The sequence below is a fragment of the Elgaria multicarinata genome, chromosome 9, assembly GCF_023053635.1.
Source record: "Elgaria multicarinata webbii isolate HBS135686 ecotype San Diego chromosome 9, rElgMul1.1.pri, whole genome shotgun sequence".
NCBI classification, from domain to species: Eukaryota; Metazoa; Chordata; class Lepidosauria; order Squamata; family Anguidae; genus Elgaria; species Elgaria multicarinata.
Window position 1 is genome coordinate 42979421 of NC_086179.1, and position 24475 is coordinate 43003895.

General features: G+C 41.8%; 1 protein-coding gene across 1 annotated transcript in view; it reads left to right on the plus strand.

The window, feature by feature from the left end:
- The first annotated feature begins 12192 nt into the window (after positions 1–12192).
- CDK17 (cyclin dependent kinase 17) overlaps positions 12193–24475 on the plus strand; it is an 88082-nt gene continuing 75799 nt past the window's right edge. Inside the window, exon 1 of the mRNA XM_063133744.1 lies at positions 12193–12439. The gene's annotated coding sequence lies outside the window, so the exon portion shown is untranslated. The remainder of the gene's footprint in view (positions 12440–24475) is intronic.

Sequence of the window (24475 nt, forward strand, 5' to 3'; positions counted from 1 at the left end):
AACTCCCCTTTCCTGGCCCTTCCACACATGGAGAAACACTTGCAGGTTGGCGACAGCAGATAAGCTTTCTGACATTACACTGAAGAGGCCTCTGATCTGGATGAGAGGTTTCCATGGGTCCTCTGCCCATGGAAAGAGAGGTCCACAGTATCCAATAGCCCCCAAACTGCCTTCCCTGGGAGTTTAGGATTTCTCTCTCCCTCTTCCTTCCTTTCTTCTTCATTGACAATAATATAAGTCAATCCCTAGACAAGAAAAGAGGTTAATATTTTATTAGCTATAGTAAAAAAATGAAACCAGTCTATATGACGCAGAAGAATATATTACTGACTTTGTAATTACTGGTAGTTTTGCTTCATGTCATGAATTAGATATGGCTTTCTCCATCATAAATGCATTAAATAATCTAATTAATTAGTTTACTAAAATACCCAGGAATTTCTTGTAGTAATGGCTATTAATCCTTAAGGTTTCTTACACTTCAGTCAATTTGGTACTATCTACTTCTTACCCCGTGATCGGATTACTTAACATACCTACATGCCATAGATTTATTTTAGGTATAGAACTGTCATTAAAAATGTTGTATAAGGTTATGATTGAGACTGGATTATGTATACAGATTCCTGTAAAGCTTGACATATTCAGTCCAAATGCCTCCATTAGAAGCTGTCATTGTATCATCATCAATGCCAATTGTACATCACCAGTATACAATTCCTTTGTTTTGTTTTCAGATGATTTGCAACTAATCAGTCTGTTTTATTATTATTTCAAATATCTCCCCCTCTCAACAAAAAACTTCTTGGCTTCACTTATATTTGAATGTCTACTAATAGAACAGTCCTAAACACACACCCTCTGAAGGTCAACTGAGGGGGATCAGCATGGGGCAGACAAGTGCCTCCACCAATGAAGCAGGACCGTGTGTCTGCCCCAGAGGCCTCTGCAGGCATAGGAGTATCACCAGCAGTGTTTCCACTGGCAGCAGGACCTGATCCAGGACATTCTGGAGTCATGTCAGGGAGGCCTTGAATACTCTAGATCCAGAATCCCATCGCTTCTCTGACATGCCCCCAGATCAGGTCCCCACCTTATGCTAATTCCACGCTGGTGTAGATGTTTTCCCTCCCATTGCTTTCAAAGCAAAGATCTACCAAGAAAGAGATGGAAAAACAAACTGCCTCCCATCCTGGCAAGAACAAGAGCCAGCAGGGCTTTGAAAGGAATGGGTCGTCCACCATGAACTGCCCCCCCTACACACACACTCACACACACACACTCACACACACAGGATTGCTCTGCCAGTGTCTATATGTTCTTAACACACCTAATATTCCAAAATTGCCTTTCTTCCAAAGCAAATGGCTTCTTTTACAGATGTTCCTTTTTCATTATCCTTTCTTTATTACTATGAGTAGCAACACTGATCAAGTCACCTTTAATAAAAGCCTTACTCACCTCACATGTGTACCTGTTCACAAGACATCTTGTGTTTCCCTTATTCTGAAATCTCCCAATTTTTTCCTGAAAACATTTTAGTCACCAAGTCCTAATTTTATGTTCATTCAACATCTGCCATTGGCAACAAACACAGGAATTACCCAGAGGTGCAGCTAGGACATTTTAGGCCCTAGGTTTAATGGGCCCTACACAACCTTTAGAGTTGGTCTAAATGACATAATTCTCTCCTACCCTCTCCATCTCTATTTCATCTATTTTAAACTCACTTAAATCATAGTACCATCATCATTACAGGAATAAAATGGGAGTTTGCTTCGGCTGCCCTGTTGCTAAACATATTTAATTGAGTATAAGCATGATTTTGTTTAAGAAAGGCTAATATATTTTTAAAGTAAAAGATATACAATGAGTATCTACATACCTGCTTGGCCGACCCTCAACTATAAAATGTTTTACAAAATTAAAAAGGTTGCTACAGCGAGCAGTTTTAGCCCAGGTGAGCCTGACATGTTCATGCCATTCCCGGTACTGATGCTGGGCTGGGCCTGTTTGCCACTGCCCCCATCATTTTCTACTCTCTGAGTAGTCATTTGGTAGGTAGGCCTGAACTTTGGCCCTGAAGTCCAACCTAGCTGCCCTGATGGATTTACCCAAGAAACTTTTATTTCTTCTTTTATAAAATAAAATGGGCTGAGAGTGGGCATTTCAAATAGCATACCAGTGTACTCTACTCTGTGCAAACCACTCAGCTGTTGATATGAATAAAATGTCTAATCTTTAATGAAAATTGATACCTACAGTAATCTGATTATTTTTTACTCCTTCAAAGAACGTACTTGGAAGGGTACCAGCTGCTTTGTATCTGACATTTGATCTAGTTAGAACTACAGTCCCACAGTCCATTAAAAATCTCCCAGAAATATCTCTCTTTTTCTAACCATATCCAGCAATAGAAAGAAACGTCTTTGTGTAGTTGTTAATCATAAAAGCATTGTAAAGTAATTAACATTGTCCTTGTGGTTCCTTTAAGAAGAAAGTTGTTTTGTGAATTGCCAAGAGAACTTGTGTTATAAGTCGAGATGGGAAGGCTTGTGGGGAAACTGGGAGAAACGGGAAATAAATGAGGAAACCTATTCCCCCCTCAAAGCCCAAAACTGTCTTTTTCACATGTTTATGCTTTCCCACTGCCCATGTTTTTATTGCTTTTCCACCCAAGCCATGGGGCTGTCACCATTACCTCCCAGCATCTGCTGCCTGAGGCAGTTGCTTCACTCCTCCTAATGGTAGAACTAACCTTGAGAGTCTTTAAAAGAGTGATTTATAGCAGGCTCATTAATGGCTACTCACGGATGTTTGCAGGTCCTTTTGAGGTCAGCCTCCTGCACATCTCCTGCTCCTTTTCTCAGTTTTAGCGTCACAAAATAAACTTCAGAAAACCCAACTCTTCTGTAGTTGTGCTATAAATTGCCCACTAGAGGGCAATATCCCATTGAAATGTACAGGCCATGTGGTCACTGCTCTCTTCTCCATGCAATTGTGCAAGTTTCAAATGTAGAAGAGAACCAGGAAGAGAGCAACGGTAAGGAAATGCAATCCCCCCACCGGCATCTGAAGAAACCCCCTGCGTCTGATAAAAAATGAGGTCTAACATGAATAAGACATATAAGGCACAAGCAGTGTCAGGAAAAAGGTATAACAATAAAGTAATAAAGCAGCAAAACCAAGGCAAGGTAGATCTTTAAAAAAGCGGTAAATAAAGGCATAATCCTATGCATGTTTAGACAGGGAAAAGAATCCTACAACTTCCAGCTTGCTTGGTGATGTATCTTTGCCTTCCCATCGTCCTACCCTGCGGATTTCACCGTTTATCAAAGGGGCTTCGGATGGGGAGGAAAGGAGGCTCAGGATAAATCATATCCTGGCCTCTCCAGTCTCCTCCCCTCTCCACCACTGGAACATCCCCTTTCCTCCTTCTCCAAGGTCACTTTTCCAAACTTGGAGGACAGTCAGTGCAGTTCTTTCCACACCAGCTGCAAAGCAGTGGGGGAAGAGGGTTGGAGCTTTGGCTCCCCCTCCAAGATCAGAGCGCTGTCTCTAACCTCAGAAGGGGCAATGCAAACAATCATATTATCCCTGGGACAATCTTACAGGCACAATAAGATTGCTCTCTGAGTAAACTAACTAGATTGAATTTAAATCCTCATTCATTTCCTGCTTGTGGGCTTCCCATAGGCATCTGATTGGCCACTGTGGGAAACAGAATATCGGACTGCACAGGTTTTTGGTCTGATCCAGCAGGGCTTTTCTTAACCTTTTTCACCTGGAAATCCTCCCCCATGTTTTCAGATGTGCAGATGCTAGTTGTGGTTACTCAGCAGTGACAGAAAGGTATTCTGCATATGTTCAACTGCCCTCTGTTCTGGAATAGCACCTTTATGTCTTTCAGAGCTGAGAGCTAGCTTTGGAATGAAACTCCAGGATTCTGGCTCAAATAAAGACCTGGTTCTATGAGGTGCCACCAGAGAAATTCATCGTGGTTTTGTTTGTTCTGGTTTGCAGACCAACTGCTGATTACCGTGCCAGGCTCCAGGTTTGGAGGACCCTTGGGGAGGCTACTATCAATGGCCCTCTCCCTCAGATAGTCTACCATCTCACTGCCATTGTCAACAGCTGTTATTGTTGCTCAATGTTTCCCATTATTGCTACCACTTGTTTGCTTGTCAGGCAGAGAGCCAACGAACAAGTAGGCAGTAGCACCTTACTGCTCCGTCTCACCACCACTGTTGTTTGGGCCAGAGAGAGGCACGTGAACAAGGAAGACATCATGGCAAAGAGGAGAAGCAACACCAGGTAGCTCTTCTCAGTGGGTCCCTGCTGGAATGTGGACACTTGGCAGGTTCTTGGCCATGGCAGCCCTCGATGCCGTCCCTAACTAGTTAAATCAACTCAGTGTTGAACTGCAATACTACTGAATTGTAGACAATGTTAAATGGTTGGAACATCAAATCTAGGTGACCTTTTGCTGTCCAATGTGCCTTTACAGCTCCAAAGGGGGATAAAATAGAAACAAATTAAAGTGTTTATTTTTCCACGCAGTTTTCTTGATGTCACTAGGTTGCTACACACACACACACACTGCTATTGCTGCATCCCACACACTTTCTGTTGCTAAGTGCTGTAAACTGCTGCCTGCAATAGATGAATTCTGAAGATTTCTGTGTTCCCAAACTGTGCTTGTGAGAAAATGAACTGATCTCTGGGGAAGCAAAGGGTTAAATACAGCTGCAGGGAGAGACCAATCAGCTATGTCCATTGACTCTTCAGTCCCTAGAGCCCAGGGCATATGGACAGGATAGAACTTGTATAAAGGAGAAGCTGTAGTTCAGCTGACTTTGATAAGGGTAAGAAGGAAGGAAGAAAAAATGCAGAGAAGAAAAGAAAAGTCTGCCTTGCAGCCTCCTTCTGGCCTGCTGGTTTAACTATGGTGGTACAGACATCTTGGCATCAGCCATCCCATGCTTACAATTGGCCCAAAGTTCAACGTGCTTTCTTTGTCCTTAGCTATTCCTTAGTTCCATGCACCCTGATTCCATGCATCCATCATGGATCCCTACATATATCCAGATCCAGTAACGGGGCTGCTTTTACCTGATTTTCTATTAAAAGAATGTTTCTGTCATCCGTCTATATTGGCTTGCCAGTTCTCCCTTTCTGATCTAAAACTTGCCTTTCTCTGAAAACTAATCTTTTCCTCTCCAGCTAAGTGTGTGTGTGACATGATCACAGGGCCTCATTTCCTGAATTGGCAGTCCAAGTTTCAAAGATATAACGGACTCATAGTGTTTGGGGAATTCTGGATAGGCTCTCTAGTTGTTGGTAGACCAAAGACCCTGACTGGTCATCACTGATCTATCAACCTTTTCAGTGGGAATAAGGTACAAATCCAAACTGCCTAGGTATATGCGCTATCTAGTGTGTCAACATCTGGGAATAGTCCCACTACCAGTAGGCAGTAAGGATTAAAGTCTTGAAGACTGGGATAAGGAAACTGACTTTGATAGAGTAAAGAAAAGTTAGCTAAATAATTAATGATAATTAAGAAAAAATAAAAAGAAACAAAACTTTTTAAATTTTCATAACCATTGGCCCCAACTGTTTGCTTTTCTAATGAGGAAAAGCATTGAAAAGGCTTGGGCTGTGTGTGTTTTTCCATACTAGGAATAGTTTGAAAACCAGACAAAGGGGCATGTCTTTTGGTAGCTACAAGTGAATTGAATATGTAAGTAGATTAAGCACATAGCAAAGAAGAGACAGGCCCACCTCTATGGCCACAATTAGGCAATAGCTTTCTTAGCACCAACCAAAATGTCACAAAATAGTGAGCAAGCTTTTCAGTTCTCCAGAACTCTTCATCAGGATGGATGTTATGCAATGTAGGGGCAGTGAAGGCTCCTATTTCAGTGGGGCTGCACATCTGCTCAGAGTTTCAGTCAGAACGCCAAAGAAGCTATCCAAAGTTCTGGACCCATTTTGGGGATATGGTGCAGCACTTTGGATAGCTCCTTTAGAGTCCTAACTGAAATCCAGAGCGGATTCACAGCCCCGCTAAAGTAGAAGCCACCAGCCTCCACTGGCTAGGCGGAAGAGGAAACAAAAAGAAACCAAAAAAATGCCTCTGCCTTCATAGGTTGCTGTCATCTTAATAACGGGTCCTTTAATATAAGAGATCATTACTTGGGTTACTGAACCCATTGCCTGTATTTCTGCTCCCTCCCCTTGCACCCATTGACTCTCTACCACATTTCTTTTCATTTCCTGTTGAATAATCTAACTGTACAGTTATACAATCACAGTAATGGCAAGACAGTACAGATCTCAAGGAGGTGGGGAGACTTTGGCTACTCCAGCCAAGAGGGTTGACAAGTTTTTTTTCCAGACAAGAGGCTCTGGGATTCATCAGACAAGCATTTTATCACACGCTCGCTACTGCCCACTTATGGATCTGAGCAGATGATGTCCACCTCCCATGCATCTCCCACTCCTGCTTGTTTTTCCGTCGCAAAATAGACCCCTTTTAATCTGACTTTTTCGTAAAATGGAATGTGCTGCGATCTCCTGCTGTGTGCAGGAAAAGTGGCACAATAAAAATTCCCCCTAAATGGGCCATGTGGTCTTTGTTTACTTCCTCTCCACCCCCAAGAAGAAAGAGGAAGTAATGAGGGACAAAAGCAGAAGCGGAGAAGCCACGGTAAGGAAATGCAATTTCCCCTTGTGTGATGATGCTCTCTGTACCTTTAACTGGTGTGTGACCAGCATGAATTCATCCAGTGTAGCTTTCCCTCCCATAGATTTATAGTGATGGGTCAATCTGTACTTGCTTAATTTCTACCTGTCACAAATCCATCTTGTCAGGATTTGGAAGGATACAGAACCATATACAACATTCTGATTCTGGTAAAACAAACAAGTTGGAGAACTCATTGGGTATAATGTTTTAATGTTGCACTTCTAAATAAAAGCAAACAATTCTTAATCCAGTTTATATACAGGATGATGTGTTTATCCTCAAAATGCTACTTCAGTTTGCAAACTAAAAATGAAAAAGCTGTCTAATACTGATAATACCAAGAAGCAAAATCCTTTTGTGACTCAAAATAAAATTCTGAACGTTAGAGTAGAAAGAAATTATCACTTGAAAACTTATGCATTCTATTAAGATAGTAGAGTAAATCTTTTAAAAAAAACACAGATGGGACTGTTAATCCATCCTGAACCATTCCAACTGGGGCAGTTTCATGATGTGTAAAAGCAGGACATATGAGATAATCAGTTGATGGATGGATTTTTACAGAACTACAGCTCCATCATAGAAAAATGGAATAAGCCTAACAATAAAGATTCTGCTTGCATCAAAGTCTCATAAGAATTTCAGCTCAGTCAAGACTCAAGCTAAAATTGTGGTCAGCCCCAGAAACTATTTTTAGTGCTAAAACATATCTCTATATATAATATTGGAAGGAAGGAAGGAAGGAAGGAAGGAAGGAAGGAAGGAAGGAAGGAAGGAAGAAAGAAAGAAAGAAAGAAAGAAAGAAAGAAAGAAAGAAAGAAAGAAAAAGACTTTGATCATTTCCGTTATCTCATCAGTGAGGTACCACAACCAGTGTGGTAATAATATTTAATATCTGATATGCAGACTTTGGTTTAAAATTATTGTGCATACTGATGCACTCCATCACACACCTCCTTCAATCTATTATTGGCATGTTACTAAGATACAGCTGTTTCTATAGAGAATTCATCTGCAACAGTAGCAGGCATTTTATACTACCACCATTTGGGGGACGACAACAATTAATTAAAATGCAAATGAATATCAGGACTGAAAAATATTTAAAATTCCTAGGAGGTAGGATCATATGTCTAGGGTGCCTGAGATATTTTCAGGCCTGGAGCATGCATTTATATACATGTTGGAATATATTTCCCCCTATTTCTTCCTTTTCACATTTTATTTTCTTGGCTGGGTGTCATGTAGCTATTGCCTGCCTGTCAGATCATGAGAAGGAGGTAGGCATCAAGCACAAAAGCTTATAAGTTACAATCCACAGGCTTTGCGCTTCCATCTCGCTCCAAGGGGGAGCTTCCAGCCTGAAGAACTTTTGTTCAGTCCTCGAGAGCACCTTGTATATTTTGGGGATGCAAATATACAACCAGCTTGTAAAAAGGGTACCAGCTTTGTCAACTGGGGACGTGAACTTTCTTTGTATGTTCATTCTGCCTCCATATATCATTCTGATCTATTTGTGATTGGTTACACTTCAGCACCCACGAATCTGGTTTGATTGGGACCTAAGTTAATCAGCATACCATAAATCCAAAACATACCCTACATTGTATTTTAGTACAGGAAAGGAGAAATTTCAGTGTATTAGATAAAACCAATACAAGAGACCTAGCACAAGGCTACTACAACCTTCCCTATCGTGTAGTAGACATGAGCATCAGAAGCAAAAAAATTTAAAAAAATGTGATATTAATTTATTATTGAATTGTATACAGTAGCTACAGGAGAAAAGGAGTTAACATGCAGACAAGCAGAATCAATAGAATGAAAAGAAAAGATGTGCTTGAATACACATTAAATATATGTATTTATTTTATTTTAAATTATTTTAGGACATCTTTAAGGGTACACCCCGCTTCTGAGTGGTGAGAGGTTTCAGGGCTACAATGTTCACCCACATTTCAGCTTTTTTGTTTTTTGTTTTGGTAATATTTGCATTTATTTACAAATATTTACAAATATACAAATTGAGCATAAATTGGGATTCCCTGAATTAATCCCCTCATATGTCCCAAAGTTCAAATTCTCTCTCATCAGACTTTTAAGGGAGTTAAATGCTGTTAGCTTCCTGAGTCTAGAACTCAGATGCCCTCTGCAGCTCTTTCAGACTCATTCCAAAATCTGCAGGCAGTGTATGTCTCCTGCTTACACAATGATCTGACACACCCTGTCCCCCTGTCTGGGGAGGGGGGAGGTAAGGATGAGTCATCTCTGCCCATCACTTCCTATGTTTTTTGGGGGCATCTTACCTCATCTAAAGGTTAGAGGCTATTAACACTCCTTCGTCTGGTATTTAAAGGTATTGCCTCATGGGACCTACACTAATAGGTCTACTCACATAAATCTTAGAGTCAAGTATCATAGAGTTGGAAGGGATCATAAAAGATATCCAGGCCAGCCCCCCAAACTCTCCCCATACCTGCGCAAAAAACACTACAGCGCTCTATCCTTGAAGCAACGAGGAAATAAAATCACAACACTCTTGGGAAATAGATGTGAATATGTGAAGTTATTATGCCCAATTGCATCCATTATAAATGGTGTGAGTCTGACATGAATATTACCTAGTTTAATACTTTTAAACAGAAAGTGTGGGTTTTAAAAACGTGTACTTTCGAACATTTACGGGAAGCCACCCACTTTAAAAATGACTTATAGCAGAATTAACTGCATATAGGCCTAGTACCATTGAGACATACAAAACTGTTCTTCAGCCCTCCATCATGAGGTTAAGACACACAGCCATGCAGGCATTTACTACCTCTTGTAAATGCTGTCTAATGAAAGGCACTGTGTTGGTAGTACTGAACTTAAGCCAACAAAATAAGAGGAAAGAACACACAGGCAACAAAAAACAATATTTGTCCAGTAGAAAAGGCAATCTTCCAAGTTTTCTTTTCAGTTCAAGTGGTGCCACTGTCTGAGATGTACATATTCTAGTGGCTGCTTTTCAGATTATTTTTAAAATTTGAACATACTGACTACTATAGTGCTGTTGACACATTAAAATACTGAATACTATAAGATGGTAATAAAAATGTATCCAGACATTCAAACTTGAGAAATAAAGAGGCTGGATAATAGCACTCATTGCAGAGAGCCAGGGCTACATGCAAAGGGCTAAAATTGCATGCTACTTCCCCACCCCAAATTAATTACACTTTTAACCTTTAAAGTTTAGGGGGGATTAGAAGCTAGGCCTGTCCTGAATCAATTGAAATTTGGTTACATCCAAATAAGTGTGTAAATGTGTATTTAATTATGCCAGCAGGGGTATTTTCAGAAAGGAGTGTATGTTGGTTGAGCTCCCCACCTCAGTGTTCTAGTGAGTCTTGTTGCTATAGATATCGCACACCTCTTTTGCTTCTATGTTGGCAGCTGAGTCCGGATGTCATTCCCCTGTGAGCCAGATTTGCCCTATGGACATAGGTTGCTGAGTTGTCTCTCCAGTGCCATCTCCTGAAAAAATGTGGAAAATGTCAACCATACAACTGTATAACCTCCAACATTTCAGTGATCTTTGCTGTAAAAATAGGGATATGTCAAAATAGTTCTGGTTGTTGTTCTGATAAGGGAAAAAATCAGCCGGCTCTAACACACTCCAGTTTTGCAGCATGGCAACACCACATATGATGAATCTGTTATTTTTTAATAGTGGAATCCATGAAGAATGTGAGGTTTGATTTTTCTTGGTGGATCTGTGGTAGGGATGGTGGCCTGTGCCCCCGATTCGTGTGTCTGCCTCATGATTGTGCCATAAAGTATCAGGTTCATTGGGTTTTATGATGCTGTCTGTGGACAAAGATGTGGGCCACGATTCAATGATGGTTTTGGAGGCCTCCATGAAAAAACTGTGAAGATCAGTGAGGAGCCATGCCTCCCCACAAACTGCTAGATCTGTAATTTTCATGGTGCATTCCATGAAGGATATGAGTGGTGATTTGACAGTGGATTTCAGGGACTCCATGAAAGAATCATGCACATCTGTGTCTTAAAACCACATTTTTGTGACAAGGTGGTGCCACAAAATACTAGATCCTTGACTTTTATTATGAGGCATGGTACTTCGGATGTGACCTGTGATGTGTAGGTAGATGTGAGCAACGCTCCATGTATTATTATTATTTTATTGCATTTATATACCGCCTCATAGCCAAAGCTCTCTGGGCAGTTTACAAAAGTTAAAAACAGTAAACATTAAAAACAAATATACAAAATTTAAAAACATAAGAAGCATAAAAACAACGGTATCCTTGTAAAAACAGCTATTCTGGGGTCAGTTAGAAACAAACAAACTCAGCCCATGTTGTTAACTGCCTGGGAAAAGGGAACAGTCTTAACCTGTGTAATCTGTACAGCACCATGTACATCGATGGTGCTATATAAATAATAATAATAATAATAATAATAATAATAATAATAATAATAATAATAGGATAACAATGTTATCTGTCCTAACAATGTAAAAACCATGAGGACCTATGCCTTGGATCCATGTGTTTCTCCACAACTATGTCCCAAAGCACTAGAGCCTCCATTTTATGGAGCAGTTCATGCCAGAAATGTGAAGTGAGCTGAGATTTTGATGGTATTTTTGTGTGGGTTACATTGGGTATTAAAAATGCATATTTAGGTTGCTCCATTTCTACCACATTGGACTTTTACAGCTGCAAGTCGAGACACATTCAGCAACATTGGTTTAGGCAGTAGTTTCGGTTTGTGGAATAGGAATGAAAGGTGCATATATGCACAAGACTGAAATAAAAAAAATTAAAAGACACCCTCAAATTCTTCACAGCAAGCAAAGTAGGAAGAAAATTCTTCTGAGAGACAGGTGTAAGACAATACAGGGACTGCCCCCGGTAAATAGGCACAGCTGGAGGGGACTTGTGGTAGCAGAATAAAACACTGTCGTAATAAGTAGCACAATCTGAACATCTCAATGCTAGCACGGATCGGGGATGGGCTGGAAAACCCAGCATCTTCGCCCAGCGAGCGTGTGAACTGCCCCGAGAGGAGAGAGGGCGGACCGTCGCTGCGGCCGCCGGCGCCAGCGCTCCAAGTGCGCCTTGGTGGTGTCGGAGAAGGCCGGGGGCGCCCTTTGCGTCCGCCTCCCGTAGCAGCAAGTCACTCGCCCGCCGCTAGCTGTCGCCCTGGCTCCCGTCTCTGCCGCCGCTTCGCGGAGCGCTGCTGCTGTTGCTGCTGGGCGGCCGCTCGCTCACTCCCCATTTGGCGAGCTCAGCGCAGGGCGGCGGAGTCGTCAAGCAGCAGCATCCGGAGTCGCACCGTGGCGAAGCAAAGGAAGTAACGCGGCGGCGGCGGCCTGACGAGAGCGGTGGAGGCCGTGAGGGGCGCAGCTCGGACTGGTTGGCGGCCCGGCCGGCGGGGGGAGCAGCCATGTTGGCGGCGCGGGGGATAAAGTGACTCTTTTGCGCCGGGAAGGGGAAACCCCGGAGGCCCCCTCCGCCGCCTCCCTCGGCACCAGGGCAGAACAGGAAGCGGCTCTTGGGGCGGCGGCGCAGGCAGGCAGGGGGCTCGCCTGCAGCAGCGTGCGAGAAAGGAGGGAAGGGAAGACAGGCTGAGAACCGGCCCAGCCCCGGGAACGGGAGAGACCCGGTGCCGCCGCTGCTGGTGAGTAGGGGGGCTCCTCATTGTCTCCCGGGCGCGCGGGTCAGGGGCCTGGCCCGAGGCGAGCGAGGGAGCCCGACGCCGTCAGAGGGAAGCATCCCAGCGGCGTGGGCTTGGGGTGGGGGGATCCGGGCAGGTCTCCGGGCCGTGCGGAAGGCAAGAGACGTGCCTGTTACGAAATGGTTAATCTTTGAGGATGGGGCGGGGGCGCGCGCGGGGGCTTTCAGATCCGATCTCGGATGCGTGCGTGCGCGCGCGTCCATGGATATGGAGGGGTCCACTGGAGGTAACGAAAGTGGATGGTCGATCTTTGACTTTCGCTCTCTCCCCCCCGCCCCCTTCCTCCGGGGCGGGCGGGGAGAGGGATAGCCCGAGTGGCGAGTGCGCGTGAGGGATGGGATGTGGTGTTGAGGATGGCTCTCGGGCCGGTGGTTGGCCTCTGCTTTTGCGCTCTTGGATCTTCCGAGGGAAAGGGAGAAAAGCGGTATTTTCGATGATTGATTCCCCCCTCCTTGGCTGTTCTCCTCCACCCCCTCCAAATTTCCATGCCGTGCGTATCTGTCAACGCTGCACCGGCGGGGGCTCGGGAGCTTGCCGGTGTGGTGCTCGCGTCAACTCTGAAAAGCTGCGCAGAGGGAAAGACAGGATGAAGTCTAGAACAACACCGAAGGATTAAACATTGTTCTCGTCTTTGTGTATGCTGAGGGCGGACGGGGCGGCGGGGGGAGTGCGGGGGAGAAGGAAAGGGCTCGCTTTGACAGTCAGCTCTATCCGCTTAGGCCCGGGGACCAAAACGTGACCCCGATCCTGATACCATGCCGAGGTCTGTTTTGTACACAACCCTCTCCTAGGATGGCAATGATGTTTGCTTCCCAACAACTGCCTCCCCCCACCTCTTGCTTCAGTTGCACATTCTGTCATTCTTTGCCCTTTCCTTCTTTTCTTGCTCGGCCTCTCACCCCTCCCTCCCGCTGCTGTCCTCCTGAAGCGCTTTTTAAATGACAGGATATATGAACACTTACTGACCCTGAACCACCGTGACCTCCCTCTTGCCAGCCCCCTTCCTCTTTTGGGATCTCTAATGTCACAGATTCAGTATGAGCAAAATAGCCTGTTCTGCAAGAACAGTGGAGCCTACTTGGTATGAATCACCATTTGAGAGAGTTGGTGGAAACCCGTCACTCTGCACTGTTTTCACAAATGAATTAGCTCCTTTTTTTGCTCTTTGGCTGACCTTGAGCCCCTCTGATTCTGATTCTTCTTGCAAAGAATGTTCAAGTTGCTTACAACTCCGTTGGCATCTTGTTTGTGACAGCTACGGTTTGCCAGTATTCTAAGGACCATACGGGTGAAGCAGACAGTAGCTAGAGCAAACATTCTATTCAGAATCTTTTGCCATTTTCTGTGTAACATAGCGCAGTTAAAATTGAAAGCGTGAGAGTGCATGCATGCATATGTGAACATACGCTTGTGTATATGTAAATGTGCAAAGATTGCATTCCATTGCTGTGAATATGTAATGGGTTGAAAATCTGCTGACCCCTGAAGTGGGAAGCTAAATGCCTTTAAAATGGGCTGTAGCTCATATCCTTTGGTTGCTGGGATTTTTTCTTTCTTTCTATTGTACTTCTACATTCTTTAAAAGGGCAGTTTGAAATTTATTTATTTATTGCATTTGTATACCGCCCCATAGCCGAAGCTCTCTGGGCTGTTCACATAAGATAAAACATTTAAAAACAATATACACAAATTTTAAACCACAAAAACATATAAAATGCAAATACAATTAAAACTACTGTAACAACTTTAGAAATGACGAGCAAAAAAACCAGACCCAGGCTCATTTAATTTTTATAGCACTATTTGGCGCTTTTTAGCTTAGAAAAAGGTGAGTGTAGGAGGGGACATGATAGAGGTGTATAGAATTATGCATGGTGTGGAGAAAGTGGATAGGGAGATATTTTTCTCCCACTCATAATGCTAGAACCTCAGATCATCCAACAAAGCTAAATGGCGAGAGATTCAGGACAGATAAAAGGAACTGCAACTTCCCACAGTTCACTGTTAAACTATGGAATCGCTACCACTAGATGTGGTGATGGTCACCAACTTGGACAGCCTTAAAAGGGGATTAAACAAATTCATGGAGAGTAAGGTTATCAATGGCTAGTAGTCTTCATGGCTCTATGCTACCTCCAGTATCAGAGGTGATATGCCTATGTATTGTATACCAGTTGCTTGGGAACACAAGCGGGAGGGTGCTGTCGCATTCATAATCTGCTTGTGGGCTTGCCATAGGCATCTGGTTAGCACTGTGGGAACAGAATACTGGAATAAATAGGCCTTTGGTCTGACGTAGCAGGGCTCTTTTTGTGTTCTTGTATAAAATGCTTTACCATTCTTTTGCCATTTTATTATGTTGACTGTTAGCACATTATGATATAGATTAACTACAGACCGGTTCACACACTAGATGTGTTTTATTTATTTTTTAAGTATATGCCAAAAATGTAAAGTGTGAATGTGACAAGCATGTGTATCATTAGGGTGCACTAATTGGGGAGGCAGGATTGGCTGGCCACAACTTTTCCTTCTGCTTGAGTAACCCCTTTCTCCTGAGTAGCTCTTTCCTCCTGAGTAGAACCCTGGTGATGAAGTCTTCTGTCAACTAAACTGGTGCTCCTTTGGTGATTCCCATTGGGGCAGCTGCCACCTTTGCTCTGGAGTCCCTGGAGGCAAGGAAGGAAATTTGGGGATCGAGGCAGGGCTTAGGATAGGGTCAACAGGGTTATGAGGGGGCAATAAGGTATCCCTGTGACTGAGCTCCTCAGGCTACCTTTAGTCTGCTGCAGGTTCCTCTAGGTCATCCTCACCGAGTGAAGTGTCCTGTAGTGCCCCAGTTCTTTGGGAGAAGTTTCTCTGGGGTCTGACACTGAGGAGGGATTTGAACTGGTTTTCTTCATGTCAAAGCTGCACTTTTTATTCACTGCAGCATTCTGGCTCCATGCCATATTTTATTCAATTTGGCTGCAACATTAAACTTGTAAAAGATTTTGGGCTGGATGGCCTAAAGCTCTAAAATCTCTCTCTGTTCTCTTCATCAGCAAAAGTAGATGCTGATTAGCGAAGGATGGAGATTCCAAGTTATCCAGTAGGAAAGCACAACGCTTAATCCCCAAATGTGAAAACTGATTAACTGTCAAAGTCCACTAGCGCAAGTCCCATATTTGTTTAGGATAAATAAAAGTAAATAGGTGGAATGGAAGTGTGCGGTGTTAACCGACCTAAAGGTCAGTTTCAGTGCAATCCTGTTTACTCAAGAGTAAGTCCCACTGAGGCTTTATTCCTTACTAAATGTGTTTAGGAATGCCATTCATTTTTCCTCTTAAAACAGAAAAAGGATGTGGAGTAATTTTTATATAACTTTTGTTGAACTTATTGGCAATATTCCGGGCCACACAGGATCAATAGCATTTTCTAGGAGCAAGCAGACTAGAATCTTCAGAATATTTGACATCACTTTCAGTATGATAAGTGAGGTTGATGGCTTTAGCGGAATAAAATTGTTCCCATGGTTGCTTTTCATGAATAACTTCATCATTATTCTGAGTCTGCAAATACCTGATTGCTGACTTCAGTACAACTCTTGCATGCTACTATTTTGCATGACCATTTTTAACCTATTCTTTCATCATGCCTATAATTGAAATAAAAATTTCTAGTAGTAGATGGAACGCGTGCTTAAACTTTTAATGTATGAAACATCTAAGGGTATAAAATAAAAGACACACACAATATGGTTCTAGCCTTAACAAAAGTTGAGTTCTCGTTTACCAGGGCACTGTACTGGTAAATTAAAAACAAAATATAAAGCAATAAACAATGATAAAAACAGAACATAATGAAACCAAGTTAAAACTATCAGCAAAGGGTAAAACGCAGTGCAGCACATAAAACCAAAGTAAAAACCAGACAGCAGAATAAAAGTGCTTGCGTTGCTATTGATGGTTGTATGATGCTGTAGATAAGACTGTTATTTTTAGAAAAATTCTTCATTTATTTTTCCTTTACTCAAAACACTGGTAATCTTGAACTTTTACAAAGCTTCTGGCTTTTGTAAACAGATGGCAGAAGAACTTTTAAAAATATCAGGCAATCAGGAATATCTTGGGCCATTAATGTATAGTGCAATCCTGTACATGTCTCAGAAGTTCCATTGAGTTCAGTGGGACTTACCCATGGGTATGTGATTGCAGCCTCAGCTTTCTAAATGGAATGAAAAATACATGAAAACATACCTTTATACTGATTATGTACTGAGGCTTTTCTCACATAACAGCAGCATTTGGAGGCATATCATGTGCTAATTAGTTAAATAATTAGTTAATTTGTAGGCGGTAAAGCAACAGTTTCTGCCACTGAAACTCTCCCCACGGCCTGAGTTCGATCCCAGCGGAAGCTGGTTTCAGGCAGCCGGCTCAGGTTGACTCAGCCTTCCATCCTCCCGAGGTCGGTAAAATGAGTACCCAGTTAGCTGGGGAAAGGTAATAGTGGCCGGGGAAGGCAACAGCAAACCACCCCGCTATAAGGCCTGCCAAGAAAACATCAGCGAAAGCTGGCTTCCCTCCAAGAGTCAGTAATGACTCAGTGCTTGCATGAGAGGAGGCTGTGTGTGAGCCACTTCCACTTAATCTAAGACAAAAACATGGTTTAATTTTGGGTTGCTAAATCCATGAACAACCCAGAGTGTCGAGGTTTGGACATCACACTAATAACTTACAAATGGGACCTTCGTAGGTTGTTGCTGCAGACTGGAAGCGGCTTGTATGTGATGCATGTCTTTGCAAATCATGGGTTAATTAATCCACGATTTGCTGATGTTATGTATGAAACTTCATGGAATACCTTCGCATGCCTTTTATTTATTGGCATGCCGTTAATTTTTGTGAACCGCCCAGAGAGCTTCGGCTATTGGGCGGTATAAAAATGTAATAAATAAATAAATAAATTTCTACTTATCTACAGTCGTGTGAAAAAGAAAGTACACCATTATTATTATTATTATTTATTTATATAGCACCATCAATGTACATGGTGCTGTACAGAGTAAAACAGTAAATAGCAAGACCCTGCCGCATAGGCTTACAATCTAATAAAATCATAGTAAAACAATAAGGAGGGGAAGAGAATGCAAACAGGTACAGGGTAGGGTAAGCAGGCACAGGGTAGGGAAAAACTAACAGTAGAAAGTAACAGTAGAAGTCTGCACAACATCAAGTTTTAAAAGCTTTAGGAAAAAGAAAAGTTTTTAGTTGAGCTTTAAAAGCTGTGGTTGAACTTGTAGTTCTCAAATGTTCTGGAAGAGCGTTCCAGGCGTAAGGGGCAGCAGACGAAAATTCCATCTTGGAATTGTATGATTTTACATATTAGGACATAATAACAATCATCTATTCCTTAGCAGGTCTAAAAATGAGGTAAATACAACCTCAGATGAACAACAACACATGACATATTACACCGTGTCATGATTTATTTAACAGAAATAAAGCCAAAATGGAGAAGCCATGTGTGAAAAAGTAAGTACACCTTATGATTCTATAGCTTGTAGAACCACCTTTAGCAACAATAAGTTGAAGTAATCGTTTTCTGTATGACTTTATCAGTGTCTCACATCGTTGTGGAGGAATTTTGGCCCACTCTTCTTTACAACGTTTCTTCAGTTCATTGAGGTTTGAGGGCATTTGTTTATGCACAGCTCTCTTAAGGTTCTGCCACAGCATTTCAATCGGGTTGAGGTCTGGACTTTGACTGGGCCATTGCAACACCTTGATTCTTTTTTTTTTCAGCCGTTCTGTTGTAGATTTGCTGGTGTGCTTGGGATCATTGTCCTGTTGCATGACCCAATTTCAGCCAAGCTTTAGCTGTCAGACAGATGGCCTCACATTTGACTCTAGAATACTTTGGTATACAGAGGAATTCATGGTCGACTCAATGACTGCAAGGTTCCCAGGTCCTGTGGCTGCAAAACAAGCCCAAATCATCATCCCTCCACCACCGTGCTTGACAGTTGGTATGAGGTGTTTGTGCTGATATGCTGTGTTTGGTTTTCGCCAAACGTGGCGCTGTGCATTATGGCCAAACTTCTCCACTTTGGTCTTGTCTGTCCAGAGGACATCGTTCCAGAAGTCTTGTGGTTTGTTCAGATGCAACTCTGCAAACCTAAGCCGTGCTGCCACGTTCTTTTTAGAGAGAAGAGGCTTTCTCCTGGCAACCCTTCCAAACAAACCATACTTGTTCAGTCTTTTTCTAATTGTACTGTCATGAACTTTAACATTTAACATGCTCACTGAGGCCTGTAGAGTCTGAGACGTAACTCTTGGGTTTTTTGCAATTTCTCTGAGCATTGCACGGTCTGACCTTGGGGTGATTTTGCTGGGACGTCCTCTCCTGGGAAGATTGGCAACAGTCTTGAGTGTTTTCCACTTTTGAATCATCTTTCTCACTGTAGAATAATGGACTTTAAATTGTTTGGAAATGGCCTTATAACCCTTCCCAGATTGATGGGCAGCAGCAATTGCTTCTCTAAGATCATTGCTGATGTCTTCCCTCCTTGGCATTGTGTTAACACACACCTGAATGCTCCAGACCAACAAACTGAAAAAAACTTTGACTTTTATAGAGGTGGTCATACTTGCTGATGGTCAATTAATCACGGGCATTTGATTAGCAGTACCTGTCTGCTACTTAGCATCTTAATTCCTATGGAAGCAGTAAGGGTGTACTTACTTTTTCTCACATGGCTTCTCCATTTTGGCTTTATTTCTGTTAAATAAATCACGACACGGTGTAATATGTCATGTGTTGTTGTTCATCTGAGGTTGTATTTACCTAATTTTTAGACCTGCTAAAGAACAGATGATTGTTATTATGTCCTGATATGTAAAATCATACAATTCCAAGAGGGTGTACTTTCTTTTTCACACGACTGTATTTTACCTGCTTTTACCTACTATATTACCAGTCCTTTCCAAAGCCTGCCTGCTTTTTCCAAAACTCCTCTAGACATCATATCTGCTCTCCTTTGCTTCTCCCATTTAGGTCCTTTTCATTTCCTGACTCGACTCCCTTTCCCCCCTTTCCCTTTATTTGCCACTGCCCCTTGTACTGTGCAGCCGCTTCTCCCTGGCAATTTTGACCTCAGGGGTGTTCATCTCTTGGGATGGATTTTATTCCTAAAGAGTGCTGAATTTGTGTAACTTGCTGTGCATCACAACATTAGCTGATCTAAGGATACTAGTCAGTATGTGCATATGTATGTAATATAGATTTCATTATAGCAGGCTTGGCTGGGATCTGGTTCTTTCAAATGCAGCAGTTGGCTTTGGGTGGCTAGAATCAAATTTATATATTGGATTCTGTACAGATCTTTGACTTGAGCTGTGGTTGAATCATAGCAAGGACTAAAATTCTTATTTATTTATTTATTACATTTCTATACTGCCCAATAGCCGGAGCTCTCTGGGCAGTTTACAAAAATTAAAAACATTCAAAGTATAAAACAAAAGTATAAAACCATAATATAAAATACAATATAAAAGCTCAACCAGATAAAAACAGCAGCAATGCAAAATTACAAATTTAAAACACCAAGTTAAAATTTATTTATAGACTGTTAAAATGCTGGGAGAATAAAAAGATCTTCACCTGGCGTCTAAAAGCATATAGTGTAGGTGCCAAGCAAACCTCCTTAGGGAGCTCATTCCACAGCTGGGGTGCCACAGCAGAGATGGGTATGGGTATTCTTAGCTGCTGCCAAGTACTTGATATCCCTAGTAGAAATTGTGCAGGTGTTTCCAGTGCATTATTATTCAGAAGTAGTTTAGTGGCACTTATTCTCAAGTGATTATGGCTAGGAATGTAAACTTAATATCCATGGCCAACCACAATGTATTTCTTAAACCAAATTTGTTTTGTGTCTGTTAACTAAATTGTAAATTAAACATATATCCAGTAGTTAAGTAAAGTCATTAGGTTGGATCCAGACTTACTCATTGCTAGCTTAAGTCACATTGATTTCAGTAAGATTTATAGTAGCTTTTGAGGGCTGTTAATGTCTCGGCTAATTTAATTATTCTGAAGTGCTTTAAACAACTTTTAAGTGGGGTGGATAAATCCAGTGAAATATGCACAGGTTTCTTGTCTATCTGGGATGTGGATAGCCACTTTTGTAAACCGCCCAGAGAGCTTCAGCTGTGGGGTGGTATATAAATGCAATAGATAAATAAATAGCCAGCATTTGCATAATGGAACTTCTATCATTTTAATATTTGACTGTAAATATGTACATGCAGCAGTTCTATCCTGAATAAATCTTAGCTTTTAAATATTTTCAACACCTTAAAAACATATAAATTATTCAGATGAGTACCTAGAAGTTTGTACTATAATATACAGTTTTATAGTCTTTGTTATATAATGCTTAGTACAGTTGGAGAGATTGAGCAAAACAAAATCCTTTCCTCAACACAATCCATCTGTATCTTGCATGGTGACATTTGTGGTTCTTGGCCTTGCTGGCTGGGGCTGATGGAGTTTATGTCCAAAATATTTGGAGAGCACCAGGTTGGGGACAGCTGCTGTATATGTTTACTCAAAAATAAGCCCCAGGTGTTCAAGGGCTCTTACTCCCAAGTAAGTGTGCATAGGATTGCAATGTTGACTGCTGAGTTAAGATGCATTCCAGTGCACCTTTATCTAGCAGAATTAAGGTTGTCTTTAAGATTGGCGATGATAGGAATTGCAAAATTTATATTTTTAGTTCATTTAAATGGAAAGATAGTGGGGAGGATCCAAAGGTGCCTTTGTGCCAGTGGCCAGGTCTGCTGGTCCCAGTGAGCATGCAGCTGTGCCCAGCGCATGACGGCCCTTCTGGGGGGAAGCGGCAAAGCAAATGGCACTGGTCGTTTCCAGAAGGGGCGAGACCACCTAACCCTCTGCTCGTTTTGCAGCATGCCCCTGAAACTGCTACATCGGGGCCACATGCATGCCAGACATGGCCACACGCAGAGCCTTGTATCCTGCCCAATTACTGCACTTCGTTGAAATTCTTTGCTACTTAATAAGTTTTAAGATTAGTTTATGATTCTATACTTGTAGTTGTTTGTAAACAGAAGAACTAGTGCTAGGTAGAGGAGTTACGGGTATTTATGCTTTTTAATTATATCAGTGAAATATTTTCAGGTGAAACTTGTATTTGCTTTGTTCAGTTCAGTTCTTCAGGCATCAAACTAACAGGACTTCTGTCATTTCTGTTAAATTCTGTTAATTGGCAGATTTTCTTAATCTAGACACACCCTGAATTTCCTTTATAAACTAATCCATTTTCAAACATTTTTCTCTAGGTTTCCCCCAAAACATTTGTTTTTCTAGTTTGAAATTCTTTACTTGATATCTAGAAGCTATGTAATTCTGTTTGAATATGGATTGTAAAAAGCTGTCATGTAATAAATATTTGGAGATCAAGTGGTTAGTTAAACCCATTATAACACAATAAAAGTTAGCTAGTATTCTACAAAGTCCTCAGAAATAATGAACATTCCCCCCTGATGTCTTGGTTGCAAATTATTTCCTGTCTTGTATACATTTGCTATTTCCTTAACAGAGTTTCCAAAATGGAAGAAGCTCTTATCATCTTGACAATATGCATTTTCATTGGCGAGGTCAGCAGTCCATAGCAAATGGTCATTTTGTCTATCACCACAGAGAAAATTCTTCCACTAGCTAAAACAAAGGAACAAACAAAATGCCAAAGGTAAATGGGCTGGGAGAAGGCAGAACTTGATAAAAGGAGTAGTGGAGAAGAAGTACCGTAAAAGGAAAGCATCTTTCTGAACTATAAATGAGCTTTAAAAGGGCTACTTCTATCTATTTTTTGTAGCCTGCTCTTCTTCGAAAGAACTCATGGTGATCGACATGCCTTTTCCCAACGTTATCCTCGCAAACAATCACCCCAGCTTGGTGTAAATGTCATGACAACTCCCAGCAAGGCCTGGTCTGGAAATTGAGAGCCTTAGGAATGCACACTCTTTCTCCACTCTGACACAAATTGCACTTCCCCTTCTTCTAAGTTGTCAGCCCTAATCATAGCTTGTTTGTTCATTTATTGCATTTATTTCCTGCCTTTCTTCGGAAGAGCCCACCATTACACCTGTACTGGTGATAACCAGGATTCGAAGTACATTTGCCAACCTTTGCTATGATGGAACCCAGTTAGCATTAGCCATGGTAAGTGTTGGTACAGATGTACCACTGACAAGGAGAGAAAGTCGGAATTTGTGCCAGAGAGGGAATGAGCATTTGTTCCTGAGGTTGGTCGTAAACTGCAGTTTGCATGGAGCCAACATGGTGACTGGACTGGGAATTCATGAGGTAGTTTCTTATGTACCGTATAACACATCTCTCAAATGTCCTTTTTTACACTTTCTATGCTTGTTGGTTAATTTGGTTAACCCTTGATATCATAACATCTCTTAGCAGCTTACATAATAAATGCATAAAAGCCAATATAAAAGCAATATAAAACAATAAATACCTTTAAAACATTAGAAAAACAGTAAAACAGAGCAGTGCAATTGCACTTCAGGGAAGTGCAGGAACATCTGATGAGGTGGCTAAAGTTCACCAGAGTTTCTACCTGTTGGGCCATAAGTGGGAGAGCATTTCAAAGGTGTGTGCTACTGCCGAGAAGGCCCACTTATTTGCCATTACACTGTTGGTCGTGGGATGATCAACAAGGCCTCATTGGATAACCTCAGGGGTCAATTTGGTGTATATAGGGGACAGTTAGGTAGGTGTCCTAGTCCTGAATTGCTTTGAATGTCAGCAAGAAAACCTTGAACATGGCTCAGTAGCTAATAGGCAGCCAGTGCAGTTCTTTGAATACTTGTGTGTGTATAGCTAGGTCCTCCACTGAGCATCCTAGCAAGCTGCGTTCTGTACTAGCTGCAGCTTCCGAACCAGGCACAAGGGCAACACCCATAAAGTGCCTTATAGTAATCTTATTTGTGAGGTTACCAATCCATGGATCACCGTGGCTACAGTATTCACACTATTGTTCATTTAGTTTGGGGTTATGTTGATCAGCTATTCTCATGGTTTGCTTCTAAATCCAATCCATGCAAGATTAAGTGTTTTCTTCCTTCATCTAGCTGGGAGTCTGGTTTGAAGTGAGGATTTTATTCGCTGTTAATCAGGTCCTAAAGTTTTCCCCTTGCCATTATTCTACCTGAATCTACTCTCTGGAAAGGAACTATTCCTTTCCATGCCCTTACTTTGGCTGTAGCTAGACCTAAGGTTTATCCCAGGATCATCCTGGGTTCGTCCCTGCCTGAGTGCTGGATGCCCTGTGTGGCACAGATGAACAGGTTTGACCCCAGGACAATCCTAGGATAAACCTTAGGTCTAACTACGGCCTGTGTGTGCAAAATTAATAAGATTCTCCTCCTGCAGTGAGTCAGCAGGAATTTGTAATTTATTCCAGAGTTCAGCAGGGTGGATCAAGATGTGAATCCTGCAGCTCTGTTACAGTGGTTATTTCCCAGTCTTCCAGATAATTGCAGAGGATGAGTATAATTGTGATCTCAGAACTCATCAGCTTCTCCTTCCCAAACAATGCATTTATATCTTTTTCAATATACCTTGCATTTCTGATTTTTTAACCAGGTCAGGTTAGAGAACTGTATCAAATGTTGAAGTGCAAGTGGCATGCTTGCATTGATGTAAACATTTTCTGTAGTCCTTTTTGGAGAAGCATTTCTTCATTCCTGAGGATCTCCATCATTTATGTATTTTTTATACTTTACTAGGGAGATTATAAAAAAAAAATCATTATTTGATTTTCCAATTAAATGAAGGGGTAAAACCTTTTTAAAAAGCACGTTAACAACGTTAGGAATGAATGACACCTTTAAACAAACTACCATTAAATACCAGATTTTTTTGTTAACTGACAGGCCTGAAACCTTTTTCTTGCCACCACCA